The 14634-nt window shown below is 38.8% G+C and overlaps 1 long non-coding RNA gene across 3 annotated transcripts in view; it reads right to left on the bottom strand.

The window, feature by feature from the left end:
• The window catches only part of LOC121110598, a 189397-nt gene that overhangs the window by 101925 nt on the left and 72838 nt on the right, over positions 1–14634 (bottom strand). The gene's annotated exons all lie outside the window — the stretch shown is intronic.

Here is a 14634-nt window from a genome sequence, read left to right as displayed (position 1 = left end):
CTCTAAGTTGTCTGAAAAAAAAAGAATAATTTGTTTAGTATTTTATCTGGATTGAGTTCTGACTACAAATTTATTCAGACTTTCTGCTGCCTTTCATCAGAGAGACTTTCAGAACTCATAATATTGTAGCCTTCTGTAGAAACACAAACAACTTGTGACCACTTGAATTGAATTCAAAATGTTTCTCTGGATCAAATTATACAGTAACAAAGTGTTTTGACATCACCTTATCAGTACACTAATTTGCTTGTGGTTGAAGCTTGTTTATCTATCTACAGGCAAGAAATGTACACAAGGGATCCAGAGGATAACCTGGAAAATAGTCTTTTTTTCATGTTTGTAACCTGAAGTCCAAATAGCAATAGCTACTAGGATTTCTTTCCAATTGTGTAAGAATTTCCTTCCAATTGCTGTGCCCTGTGCCCCAGTTTACGACAGAGTACATTTTAAGCTCTTCCCTGTTTATATCAGTTTCACAATGAGAACAACTTCTAGCATATAAAATTGAATTATAATATCTTTTCAGAAGGGACAGATCTTTTTTATTTAGATAGTACTTCAGCAAGCTTCTTAAAAATCTTAGGCTGAAATTTCTGGCAGTAAGAAATGCATCCTGGTTAATAAAACGTGTATCAGATGTCATAGTGCATATGTTAAAGATCACAGATTCATAGAATGGTTTGGGTTGGAGGAGACCTACAAGACAGTCCAGTTGCACCTGATGACAGAGATCCTGAGACGCATGTCATTAGGTCCAACAGACTGGTACATGTTTAGTTTCATCAGGTGGTATTGAACCTGCTCTTCACTTACAGGAGGACAGATTTTGCTCAAGGGTTCAGGGACTCCAGCCAGTGAACGCTGAGGCAAAGAACTGAGTACCTCAGCCTTCTCCATGTCTGAGGAAGCCAGTTCTGCCTTCTCATTTATGATAGGAAGTACACACTCCTTGGCCTTTCAATTCGGGCCAATGTATCTGTTGAATCCCCTTTTGTTATTCTTAGCATTCCTTGCCAAGTTCAGTTCCATCTGTGCCTTGGCCTCCCTGATTCCACCTCTACACTTCCAGACAACACCTCTGTATTCTTCCCAGGACACACAACATGCTTCCACTGACTGTTCATTTCCTTATTGTCCCTCGGTTTGACCAGCAGGCCCTTGCTCAGCCATGCCAGTTTTCAGCCTCCTCTGCTTGCTTTCTTCCATTTGGTTACAGAGAGCTCTTGCACTCTAAGAAAGGTGTCCTTAGAGAACTGCCAGTTCTACTCTATTCCTTTATCCCTAAGGACAGTTGCAAGATCACACAATCACAGAACTGTAGGGGCTGAAAGGGACCTCTAGAGATCATCAAGTCCAAACCCCCTGCAAAGCAGGCTCCCTACAGCAGGTTGCACAGGTGGAAGTCCAGACAGGTCTTGAGCATCTCCAGAGAGGGAGACTCCATAACCTCTCTGGGCAGCCTGTTCCAGTGCTCCATCACCCTTACCATGAAGTTCTTATGCACATTTGATGCATAGGAACACATCTAAAGAAAAAGAAGCTATACATTTCACATGAGCTATAAACTGGACATCTAGAATACAGATAATGAAGGACATCAGGTGGGAAAATCATAGAAGAATAGAAAACAACACATAGCTGTAGTAAGTTATTTTAAAACTTTGTTGGAAAGACTGTATAAATGATCTCAGCTTCAGTTTTGTAACTGAATTACTGTATATTCAAGAGTAGGAGGACAGAGTTTAGTCCATCACTAATTAGATTTTCTGAGTTCTGGTATTTCATTCTAACAGTGGGTGGAAAACACTTTGTCCTAAATAACATCTAGAGTTAATAATGAATTCTAAAATAATTTCTAGATATTCCATGATTTTTTTCCCAAGTATCATGTATATCAGAGAATTAAACTGAAATCACTCTTTTTGTATTAATCTAAATTCTGCATGAGGTTTTGTATCCAGATACTGGATGTTTGCATTGAAATGTGACATTTACTCTGGCTTTTATAAGTGTTGCTTTAATTAGTTCTGTTTCCATGGGACCCTAAGTATCGTGAAATGTGGCTAATGGGCAAGGACTATATTCATAAAACAAGTGAGGTCACTTCTGTAAATGTTTGCACAGCTTTTCCAATATAGGAACCAATGTTGTCAGATGGCTTACGCTACACAAGTCTTTTTTCCTCAGGTCTTACAAGAAATAAGGTATAGCCCTGTCGTGTTCACCTCAAAATGTTAGTTCATTGGGATTGAGGAGGAGAAAAACACTATGAACTGTACAGTAGTTTTCATATCCATCTCCATTCTCCCATGCACCAGAAGGAAAAGCAGCTTTGTCAGCTTCCAACACAGTAAAACACTTGAGAACCATTAGCAAGATAAGGGCAAAGAGCCTCTAATCCTGATGAGATACAAGGACCAGCACAGTGCACAGCAGCTACTTCCCAGACTTGCTAAAAGAAAAGTTACAAGATATCAAGCAACAGAGGTGAAACTAAGACTTGTAGGATGCAGCCCCCTCCCACACACATCAGCAATCCCTATTATCCGGCAAAGGAACACAATACATTGCAGACGGCTGAAAGGCAGGGGGATACATGAGTTTTTACAAACACATTTTAGTGCAGTAGTCCCTGGGGAGGGATTTAGGCAAAGCGAAATACACCATGGACCACACATACACAAACATGCCATATGTGGCATGAAGGAACAAAAATACCAGTGGAAGTCATCAGTCACCTGATTCTAGATAACCAAACTGTATTAATAGAGCCATCTCAAAAATTATAATGTTTCAGTACTTTTTTGTTTATTGACACCATCTGATACCCTATGATGTTGCTATGGTAACTGGGAAAAATCACCTTGGTAAAGGCATTTCATGTTAAATGACTGCTTTTAATGATGAGACTATGTTAAAGGTTACAGTCTCAGCAGAAAAGTAGCTTTTGGAAAATGCCTGCTGACTCTTTCCCTTGGAGACAAGTCTGGCCCAACCAGATGGCCACAGACTCTTCTGGAGATACTCTGAAAAGGAGAAGAGGGGAAAAAAGAGAGAGAGAGAGAGGAAGAGAGAGAGAGACAAAGAGAGAAAAGAAGAAAAAGAAGAAGAAAATCAAAGAACCTACCATAAGAGGTAAAAGACTCTTCAAAAGTTACAGTCATGATAGCCAAAATGACTTGCAGTGTCCTTACCACTAAAACTACTTAGAAAAGAATAATCAGCATTTCTTTGTGTTCAGGACAGAGATTTCCTTTGTTCTGGTGACAGTTTGAAACCATAGATAGTTTGAAAACTGAAACAGTCACCTCAGAGATGTGCCACACCATGTGATCAACAGCACCTTCGCCTCCCTAGCATCCCTGGGAAATGAAACGCCATTTTCCTCATCCAGTCCTGACTTTATAGGTAATCACCGAGTAATGCAGACTTATCCAAGGCCAAGCACAAGAATAAAACCTATCTTTCCTGTCTCCCAGAGTGCTTTGTATATCTTCATAGGACAGATGCTAAATGTCTTCAACCATACTCAATTGCTCCATGTTTCCAGGAGCAATCAATGCCTTTTAAGGTCCCTGAAAAGGAAATCCATTTCTGATCTGCTTTGTACCCAGGCACCCTGTTATTTTATCACTATGCACTTAAACATCTGGCTCTGGGACCCTGATGTCCAGCTTCAATCAAATGTTAGGTGCACTGCCAAAGTTTTCAGGCACATAAACTCTATTTTATCCCTTTCTCTGAATCAGAATCCTATGAAATTAAATAGAGTCCTATTAACAGAACTAAGAAAATATTGCTTTTTAGACATGTTTCCTTAAAGTTTTGTCACAAATATAAACCATAGTATGCTAGAAAAAAAAGAAAAAGGAAAAAAGAAAAAAGAAAACAGAAAAAAAAGGAAAAAAAGAACAAAGAAAAAAAAAAAAGGCTTTGATTTTGTTGTTCCAGGCTATTGGCATTAGGGAGAAGCATGAGTCTTTGCACATGAGACCTTTCATTACCAATTCAAAAGTGTAAGGATTGTTTTCTTTACCAAAAAGAAAAACTGTTTTTTTAGTAATTCTGAATAAAGTCTTTCTGCATTATCAACCTAATATATAATTTTTCTGCTGTGCTTGGAAGAATCACCATCAAATTAATCTATCTGCTGGAACTTTATGAAGTTGATAGGACATTTCAGTCAAAAGTACTGGATCTGAACCTTAAGCAAAGCAATGATTTCATTAACAGTCAGCTGTAAAATACACTCTGAAGAGAGTTCAGTACAAAAGGTTTGTCAGTAACAATATCCAGTTGACTAGTAGTCATTAGTTCCAGATGATATCATCTTCTTTACACAGAAGAGGTTCATTTCAAACTACTTTAATTCAAGGGGTCTCCTCATAATGAAAATGAATAGCCTGAGGTGAGAACCATAGAGTTTATGACTTAATTCTTCAGTTTTTATGGTTTCACAGCCATTTCAGTATCACGACTGTTAATGTTTTATGTTTCATTGGAGACATTGTGGAGGATCCTTCTAGGCAGGAACTAGCTGCCTCCTATGGATTCCTTGTATTCACAGAAATGAAAATGCCACTTCAACCATCCAGAAGACAATCACAGCTCTCATGTACAAACTTTGATTTTAACTAAACAGATAGATGATAAAGATGCTCAAAAGTACTGAAGAAGACCTAATGCTGTATGCATGAAAATCAAGCAGCTACTTGCTAATGAGTTGGATATACTGAAGAACACAGTACTTAGAGCAACTTAGTACATCCCACACACCAAAAGGTAGTTAATTTGCCATCAGCTTAAAATAATGTGGGCAGAATGTCTTTGAGTCCTCTGAATTCTTACAATTTTATTATTTCATATTCTTTAATTTAGAAGCATTAGTCAGACTTCTATCTGCTGGGGCTTGACTCCATTTTGGCTGTACACATAACAGCCTCATGTTGTTACGATCTTATTCAAAAGTGAGCTAAAACAGAGTTCATCTTTGAACAACATAACAAGTGTGATGAGCTTACACAGCAGCATCTTTAATAATTGGAATCATACATACACAATTCTACTCCTTATTTGCTTTGCATGATGTGCAAATGGCTACTGCCATTGCTTGTGGTAGTAATGGTAATGGGAGAACGGTTGGACTACATGATCTTGTAGGTCATTTCCAACCTTGTGATTCTATGATTCTATGAAAATGTTTGCTTGACACTGAGCAGTTCTTGTCATGCTGGAACCCAAGTTTTGTGTACAAACTGTAAAGCTAATTAAAGTGAAGCTAACAGCAAACACAGGCAAACCGTATAAATGTAGGAAGGAGCACCAAAGCTGGAAAGTTTTAGGTTTATCAATTCTAAAGTGGTGTCCAACTAATTACAGGTTGCGTCTTTCCCCTGTTTAGTTCACCTTCACTGAACACTAGCTTTGAAAGCATTGTAATTCTCAGATAAAAATGGTTTTCTAGATAAGCAGACAGGGGCATTGCCATACTTATTTCAGAAACCTTGGTCTTTGGAAGAAAGGGTATTCAGTCTAAACTGGAACTGGAAAATGCAGAAAAAATTACCATCAGAGAAGAGAAAAGTATGGATGGCAGCTCTTGACAAAGAACAAGTTTATGTCATGTGAGATCCTGGCTCTCCTGTTAACTATTGTTGTTCAACCCTGAAAAAAGGAAGTTAGTACCCTTTAGTAGATCTTTTCAAAAACATCTTAAACTGCCTTTTTTTTTTTTTTTTTTTTCTTTAACCAATATGGTTTACATATGCACAATCTCTTATTTGGAGATTCTTAATAGAGAACTGTATTTCTCTAATATACCTTAACTCATTCTTTTAATGAGATAGAAGACAGACAAGATTGTTTCATTTAACAGAATCCTTTTTAACCCTAAGAAAACAGCAAACATCACCAGAAAAAAACCAATTGCAGTGAAGGAGAAAGTAAACTTACACTTGAGCTAATTTTGTGTTTGTTTAAAAAGTTGATATGTAGGCAACCAATTTAATTTAAAATCATTAGAAAATTCTAAAACACATTTGCATCACTTGACAGCTAAGAAAGAAAATGAAAATCATTCTTCCTCATTTTCCATAAGTCTCAATGTTATTAACCTTCCTGAATCTATGAACGTTCAGGGTCTATTTCAAATAAATGTCTTTGTGACAGGTTTTCTTAGTGAAAACATTGTTTCAGCTGAGCAAACTGGTTCAAACAAACAACATTTTTGGTGTAGACTCTGTGAGACTGCTGCAAAGTGCAATGAGCTGGAATAGAAACACCTGCTACATACACATCTGTAACCCCAGGTATCTATAAAATCCTAGTGAGTTTTGCTGAATCATTAAGCTGTGATACTATTTCAAAAACCATTATCTACCACAGAAGACCATAATTATGGGAGTGTCATAACAGTGCCAGTCGATTAGTAATCTGAAAGCTGCAATATGACTTTTGGAGACTGTGAAACAGAGGGACAAAGCAGTAAGAAAGTTGATAGCAGCAAAGCTGTGATAGAAATGCAGCTATTCTGTTCTGGGCCACACTGTGGCATTATAGTAAGACTGCACCATGAGAGATATTGTCTTCTACATGTCATAGACATGCCAGTTTGGGGGCCAAAAGAGTCATGACTGAAGAGAATATGAATCTGAAATAGACTTTCCTTTGAAGGGCAACACAGTTCCACTGGTAGCTTTGCTTGAAAGGATTCCCTTCAAAAGCCTTCAAAATATCCCCCTAGAATTAGCTAGTTTCTTTGCCCCAGGCAGTGGGTTCTTAAAACTTGCCACTGAGATGGCAGGAACCTCCTCCTAATTTCTGTGCTTCAAAAAGAAAAAGAAACATTCCTGTTTATTTATTTATTTTTGTAACAGATTGGCCCTTTGGCTTCAATGATTTTTCTCATGCCCTGGTGCTGCTCTATGTAAGATGTTTACATAGATGATACTTCCTCAGGTTTTGTTTTGCCAGACCAAACTAGCACTTCCCGCAAACGACAATAATCATCTGTCTGCTAGCAATATTCTGACAGGCATGCTGTAAAACCTGAGCTCTCGTTTTCAAAATTGCACTGTGAGCAGCCAAAAGCCACCCTTGAAATTACCAAAGTCTCCTCAAAGTCCACTCCTTGGTCTTTCCATGAACGCTCTGTGAGACTAGAATATTACTTTTACAAAAAGATCCCAGTGATTTAATGATTTGGTGTCAAAGAGCCCTCTCTTCACAACAAAATCCTTCCAATGACAAGTTTCCCTCAGCACTTGAGAACATGTACTAGTGCCTGTTCTAATAGCCTATAAGGATCTTCATTAAAATGTAAAGATTAAAGAGGTCAAAAATAACGTCAAATGGTCCAGCTGGATCAGAACACCGTTTCTTTCCAAAACTTAATTCTGATTTTACATGCTGCAGGAAACAAGAAGGGGTTCATTAATATCAGACCTGCCCTTTTTATGTAGGATGTGCCGATGTCCTCCACTTTAAAAACTTCCATCATAAAGAATTATTTTAGTATGTGGATAACAAAAACAAGCAACCCATCATCTAATGCAGGAAAAATAGGAATGTGACTCCTTTTTTTGCAGGTAGCTGATATAGAGGGATTAAAAAAAAAAATCACATTTGGAGTCTGTGCAATGACAGGAACAGAACATTTTCCATTTTTCTTTCTCTCTACAGGCTCTTCCAGCCAGAAAGTGAGCCTCAAATGAAGGATAAAATGTGGCAGTTAAATGAATTCAAAGGAATCAACTTAAATCTTGAAGGGCCTTTAGAAATTCAGCTCAAAGTGTTCTTCATATATTAGAGGTAGTAGGTTAGCACTGAATTATTTAAAAATTCAGTTAGCTTCCTTTGCTTTATCAACAAATGTTATTAAATTTTAATGAGTGAAAATGCTGCAATAAAACTAAGGAAGTTGGTTTTACTAGGAAAATGCAATAAAGAACAGTAACTTTTATTTTAAAGGAAATATGTGTTTAGTTCAGTTTGTTTTATAATTATAATAAAAGGAAGATTATTGGTTTTCATAGTTTTGGCGTAACCATTCAGTTTGCAGTGAGGTCTACAAGTACAACAATATCCTTAGGCAGCCATCATGTAAACACTTGCTCACATAAGCACACTTTCCAAGCAGAATCTCAAGGGAAAAGAAGTCATCACAAGAAAACTTAAAGCACCTTCTCACAAGTGTTTTTGAGTTTAGTGCACTTGCCCAGTGCCATCCTTTAGGAAAAAAAAAATAAAAATCTGATAACAAAATAACTCACAGGACATTAAGCCATCTGTGTTTTAGATATTAACCGAATCTTAATATCCCTCTCTCAATTAAAGCAGCCTTGGAACCAGAGCATGTGATAATCTGTAGCACAAGCTTGTAACTATGGGACTTGACATCAAATGGCATCATTGTTTTTCAGGCCCTTCTGGTATCCCCTTGCTTACTATTGCAGAAAGGAAGCAGAAATGTTAGTTTTCTGGTGGCTTCTAGACTGGTCTTTTCCTCCTTCAAAGGAACACGTAGCATAATAACAATAAACATCTTGGAAGCATTTGTCTACAGGTATGTTTATACCTTCCTCGATCATACAGAATTCTTCCAAAGCTAATTTGCATGGCTATTTTGGGCCATCACATAGCGTGCTGTGAGTATAGCACTGCCAACTATCATATTCTGTGCTGGCTTTCTCCTGCAGTCTTTAGCTTGCCTTGGCAAGTCTCAGAGATTGGGCTCATGTTCAGGCTTGACTTCATCTTTGCTAGGGATGCCAGTGAATGCTTTGACACCTGCTACAGAACAGCTGACAAGAGCTGTCATTTAGAAGACAGCAGATAGCAAGGGGATATTGCAGTTTCTGACAGTGCCCATTACCTTGTACAAGAACATGATAGCCTTGAATAGATGGATGTGCTTACAACACAATCTTGTGTGTTAGCTTCTTGAGGACAGTCACAGTGGTAGAACAGGAACTGTGCCGAGGGACTTGCCAAGGCCCACAGGAGCAGCTTTTCTATGCAAGGGCATAAAATGCTGCAGAGTCCACATATGGAGCACCTACAAACTCTAGGAGAAAGTGTGCTGTTCATTTGGCAGGAGACAATACCTGATCACACAGCCTGCTGTTTCTTGGGACACTCCCATTAAGGGAGCCCAGGCATCTTATGAGGCAAGGACGAAAACATTCACTGGGACTACCGAAATCAGTCAAGGAAGTCAAACACCTCAAAACTTCACCAAACTTTCTAAGGGATACTCTTGGCCCATTTTGGAAACCCTTCTTCTGTACCTCAAGTTCCTCTAGAAATCCAGCTCAAAATTTCAGCTGCAAAATGTTAACCACTACATTCAACATTCTCTTCTAGGGATAGACCAGGTATGTTTTCCATATAACAAGGTTGAGTGCAAATCTTTATAACCGTGCTTTGAAAGCATGCAAGAATCATGCTGTGCTGAGATCAAATCAGATAACATAATTGTTCAGTACAAATTTGTATTTATGGACTTAGAAAAATAACATAGGCTGTGCTCTCACTAGGCAGCTGGTGTTAAATAGTGGCTGCCGTTTAGAGCTATGAGTGTGATACGAAACGTCAAAAGTCATGATATAATTATTTCCTCTTTGCACAGCCTTTGCAGGCTGAGTGCTGCGTTATTGAAGTTGTATGTGTAAAGGGATAAATAGCTTAAAGGGGTTAGTCCACTCTTTCATGGTATACCACGAACCCGTAAGATTCTGCATCATCTGTCTTCTTTTCCCCTATTGGAGGGTTATACTTTGCACCTGAAGATTCAGGTGCTTAACCCATGTGTTCCTACAGAAGTTGTTGAGCTAGTCCTTGCCAGTTTTCTGGCAGTGTTTCTTCATCTTGGTCAGTGAGTGAGATTATCCGAATCTGCTCACAAAGGAACGAGCTTTATGTGTGTATCTAGAAATGTGTACTTATCTAGGAATAAGAAGATACACACGTTATGAAAACAAAAGTAGGTTACAAACTTCAGTTTTTTAAGCTAGCAACGTTTCAGAGAAACAGACAAGTTTTGCTGTGGAGCTACAGCTGCAATGCCAGTAAAACTGAAAGGATAAAGGAAATACAATACAGATCACAGTTTGATTATGTGAGCAAATATCTAATACAAAGCTCTAGTCTGTTATTTTCCTTGGACAGTTCTCAAGATATAGCTATTTTCTTAAACACACAGTGTTTCCACAGTACAAAAGAAAAAAGTAATTCACTCAGTATGAATAAGCAAAATCACACAGAAAACTTGAAGGTAAATAGTTGGTTTTCCTTTGTTAGAAAGGCATTGCTTGAACTTTTTAGAGGTGACTGTTAAAAGTCAAAGACGTCATTACCTTTTGATAGGAGAGTACACGCTAATTTAAAAGTACTACTATTTAGTATCATGGTTACTATTAACAGATAAATCTTCAGAGACAAATCTTATTTGCAAGTAAATATTGTTGTGTTGAGCCTGACTCCAAACACTGGTAACACTGCTCACACCATGGGTCAAGAAAAGGACAGGAAGATAGCATGCCAACAACCATCACAGGTGAAGCGGGCTCATCTCAGGAAAGATTAATTTAATTTATCGCCAATTGATAACACACTAAGGCAGTGAGAAATATCCCACTACCAAAACCTTTGCACCATCTGCCTGATGATAGCACATAGTGAATAATTTTACTTTGCCTGTACATGCACTTTTTGTTTTCTCTATTTAACTGCCCTTCTATTGATCCACAAGTCCTCTTGCCTTCCTTCTATTTTCTCTCTATCCCATGGGAGAGTGGAGTGAATTAGGGGCTCTGTGGATGCTGGACAGCTGGGCAGAGTCAACCCAAAAATCCTGCCATCAATTTTAAGACTTCCATGAAAAAGAAATTTAGGGGAAAATAATATTCTCACCCTCAGCCTCCCTCCAACATTATTTTTAGTAATAAAGCACACTTTCATGCATTCAGTAGTAATCACCACTGTCATCTTATTTCCTACACAAATTTATAGTACCAATTAGCTGTATGGAAACTACCTTCATCTTTCTACAAATGCCTGCTAGCACCCTACAGATTTTCCTCCACTTTATGGCTGGAGCTTGGCAGCTTTGGTCACATTAATACAAAGTGACTGTCAACACACAGAGATAACACACATACAGACAAACGTAAACACAGCCACTCATCTAAAGAGGGAAATTTCACAGAAACATACAGATTAAGCTCTTATCGTATATACCGTTACAGAAAGATAGAACAGCAATTCAATTTGTTTAGTACAAATTTAAGTTTAATTACAGGATCTTTATTACCTTTTTATTAGCTACACGATAGCTACTATTTCTACAGATTAGATGAAGTCCTTCTATCCTCCACCAATGCTTTTCCCCAACAATCTTTTTTCAGGTTTTCCTTCTCTGTCACCTCCCAATCCCAAACATACAATATTTTTAGTCTTAGAATATGTTTATCTTACAACAAATGGTCTTCTGAGGCCTTCCACAGTTCGTCCATTTAGCCACATTTTTCCTGACATCACTGACCCTCCTTCATTTGGAGATTTGCATTACCATCATAATCTAGTGTGCATGTATGTATGTGAAAACTGAAAATAAATGACTGGTCTTAAGGCAACTCAGGCTGCCACATACTTGAACAGCTCTACAGCCACAGAGCTGTGTGCATCACTGCTTTTCTTGTTCCTTTCCAAAAAGCATCAGTGTTTTAATTTAATATATAAGTGATGTGTTCACATGTTCAGTATCAGTGGTGAACTTTGCTGTGGTTTGGTTTTATTGTTAGCTGAAGTCCACCATGCAATTGGACAAAGGCACAAGTACAATCCAAGGACTGTCATGGCTGTAAAAGTCATTTTGCTGTGCTTTTTGTTTCCCCAGAGGACTAGGTGCTAGGTGCTTTTGCAAAACAGGAAGAGCTTACACAGCATAATTCAAAGAACCACAGCAAATGCTGGGGAGGATGCCATGGTAAACAGCACTGCAACAGTGAACTGTACATGACACCTATGCTGAGATGCAGCACTGCTCCCAACATATAGACATAAATGCCTCTCTTCTGTATCTTCTCACCTTACTTGTCCCCATTTCTTTGCTGCCAGCACTCCAATCACTGACCCACTTGTCCCTTTCTTCCTTTCATGAGTGTACATTCAAATGCCACCTCTGCATCACCTTGTGCTCCCATTCATCTTATCACATCAAGTGAAGGAAAAACCGAAGAATGCTCATCTCAGCTGGCCAGATGTCAGGCAAGACACTCCTTTTTATTATCAATAGTGCCAAAAGCAGGTGACAGGAAAAATTAAAAACCAAGGCAAACTATAGCAGTGCCTCCTCAGGACACTCCCTTCTAGAAATTTGCAGGTTGGAGATTTCCTAGCCTTTGCCTCTCACCCTTGTCTCAAGACCATCCAGCCCTCATTTCTCTCATGCCACAGGCTCTCTACACCTGGAAGACTCTGTTGCTCTGTAGACTTCTCATAGCCTCATAAAACATAACTCTCTTCTTGTAATTGGGACTTCAGTCCCCATCACACCTTTTCACAAACAGGCTCACGTGCTGTTCCTTTTACTGTTGCTAGCTGCTTTTTTCCCTTTCATCCCTTCCCTGTTCTCATGTAGGAGCTGATACAGTTTCAGGAATGAGTCTGTACAATCAGAGTATGGGATAACGTGGGTAATAACAGTAGGAATATGGACACGCATGTTCAAACAACAGCCTTTTATGTCCAAGACAGGGAGTGTAAAAGCCTAGGCTGTGTTCTGTGGGTAGAGAATACACAGACTCATGAGCTAGCATTCCTCACGAGAGTTTCAAACCATTGTTCAGTCAGGATGTTTAGAACAAAAAGAGAGGAGAAATCCAAAGTAAATCCCACAAGGTGCATGTAATGAAGATATAAAAATCTTCAGAGTTCAGTGATTCACTTCACCAATTTATCAAGCCCAAGGCAAAAACAGCCATGAATCTGAGAGAGCACTCATGGCTTGTGTCAGAAATAGTGCAGCCAGCAGGAGCAAGGAGGTTACCATCCCTCTGTACTCAGCACTGGTGAGGGCACACCTTGAGTACTGTGTTCAGTTTTGGGTCTGTCACTGCAAGAAAGACATCAAGGAGCATGCCCACAGAAGTGCAACAAAGCTGTGAAAGGTCTGGAGCACATAAGGGTCTTACAGAGAGTGGTTGAGGGAACTGGGATTGTTCAGTCTGAAGCAGAGGAGGCTCAGGGGAGACCTTATCACTCTCTACAACTTCCTGAAAGAAGGCTGTAGCAAGGTGGGGGTTGGCCTCATCTCCCAGGCAACAACAATAGAGTGAGAGGGAAAATGGCCTCAAGTTGCACCGGAAGAGTGTGTGTGTGTGGGGGGGGGGGGGGGGGGTGTCAGAATGGATACAGTCTCTTTTCATAAACAGTAGTGATGCTCTGGAACAGACTGCCCAGGAAAGTAGTGGAGTCACTGTCCCTGGAGGTGTTCAAGAAACATGTAGATATGGCACTGAGGGACATGGTTTAGTGGGCAATGTTAGTGGTAGGTGGAGGGTTAGACTGGATGATCTTCGAGGTCTTTTCCAACCTTAATGATCTTATGATAGCTAGGGCCATTCCCAGGCTCAGATACTGAGAGTATTAAATTCCAAAGTCACTGGCAAATCAGGTAGGTAAGCTTTAAAGAAGCAACTGTATCAGGTCGTATTCAAAGCCCTGACTATGGATCTACTTCCATGCAGGACAAGACACGTCTTACTGATTGTATGAAGACAGGAATTTCGTTTATCTCATACTATAGAAGTTGTTTGCCAATCTAGCAAGATATTCTTAGATGAACAGGAATCCTTCGGCTATTTGCCTTTTTGATTTAACTAGAAATAAAATACAAGATCAGAATAGCTCTGGTAATGCTATTGCCTTATAAGAAAACTGACAGTATTCAACAGATATGAATATACTTAGTTCTTTCACCCTCCCATAAAAAGTCACTGTGGCATTAAGCAGAGGATATCTGTTGCGCAGCAATTAAAATTTAACTGAGTCACAGGAAATGTGTTTCAATTCATTTGAATAACAAAAGTCAAAGCCTACTCTATTTTCAAAATTAGTATCATATATGATTAACTCAAGTCAGTGTTTCATACATTATTGCATATAATTGTTTTCTGAGTAAAAGTAACCTAATTTGAAATCATTTCTAACGACACTTGCTTGGAGGGACTTGATATAAACTGAGTATTCTTCTTCCTCTTTCATTGAGACATAACAAAAGTGAATTTCCCTCAATTGTGATTTTCGATGGCAAATACTGGAATATAATGAAGAAATAAAGAAAAAATAAAACAAAAACATCAGTGAATGGTAAAGAAAGTCTGAAAAGAGAATTTCCATAAAAGGAAAACAACAATCAGTGATTATCTTGAGCAAGATCTGAACATTTGTAAGTATGAAAAAAGTACAGATTCATGCATCGCCCTTCAGCATTATGAGGAGCTGGCCCTGAAATCATGCTTGTAGAAGATCAGTCCAAGAAGGTGTTCTGGACACTCTCTGTTTCCTGATACAGAGCAATCATTTGCCTTGGTATAAATAGAGCAAAGACAAGGACAACAGATTAAATTCAAC

The sequence above is a fragment of the Gallus gallus genome, chromosome 4, assembly GCF_016699485.2.
Source record: "Gallus gallus isolate bGalGal1 chromosome 4, bGalGal1.mat.broiler.GRCg7b, whole genome shotgun sequence".
Taxonomy (NCBI): Eukaryota; Metazoa; Chordata; class Aves; order Galliformes; family Phasianidae; genus Gallus; species Gallus gallus.
The sequence above is the reverse complement of the archived record's forward strand: the minus strand, read 5'-3'. Positions and strand labels throughout refer to the sequence as shown.